Below are 463 nucleotides of genomic sequence, written 5' to 3'. Positions count from 1 at the left end.
CACTGGGTGGGATGGGCGTCCGGCCGAACGGGCGGGCGATTTGGGGCGCCTCGAAGTCTTTTTGGATCTCTGGCCAATCTCTGGGTTTTCCAATGAGAACAATTTGGCTGTTTGGGTTCCTCCAATGTTCCGAATGGCCCGTTTCCCGGGCACCTGCCCAGGCCCCTCTGTGCTGAGGGCAGGCTGGCATGACCGCCCCCGGGGTCACACCAGCCCTGTTGCCAGGGCCCCAAAGCCTCGGGCCTCTAGACTGCTAGTCGGGCCGCCCGCAGGGGGGCTGCGCTGGAGGCAGGAGTGGGGGGAGGTAAACCTCCAGCCGCCCGGGCCCCTGAGGCAGCCCTAGGCACCGAGAGGAGTGGTGGCTGGTCGGTGCCAGACCCGTGGGCCTCGGGGCCCAAGCAACCCCGGTTGACAAGTCAACCTCGCAGCTCTCTTGCTCTGCTGGGCTCCCTCCTGAACCCCC

Source organism: Myotis brandtii, unplaced genomic scaffold (assembly GCF_000412655.1).
Source record: "Myotis brandtii unplaced genomic scaffold, ASM41265v1 scaffold940, whole genome shotgun sequence".
Lineage (NCBI taxonomy): Eukaryota > Metazoa > Chordata > Mammalia > Chiroptera > Vespertilionidae > Myotis > Myotis brandtii.
This window is presented reverse-complemented; position numbering follows the sequence as displayed.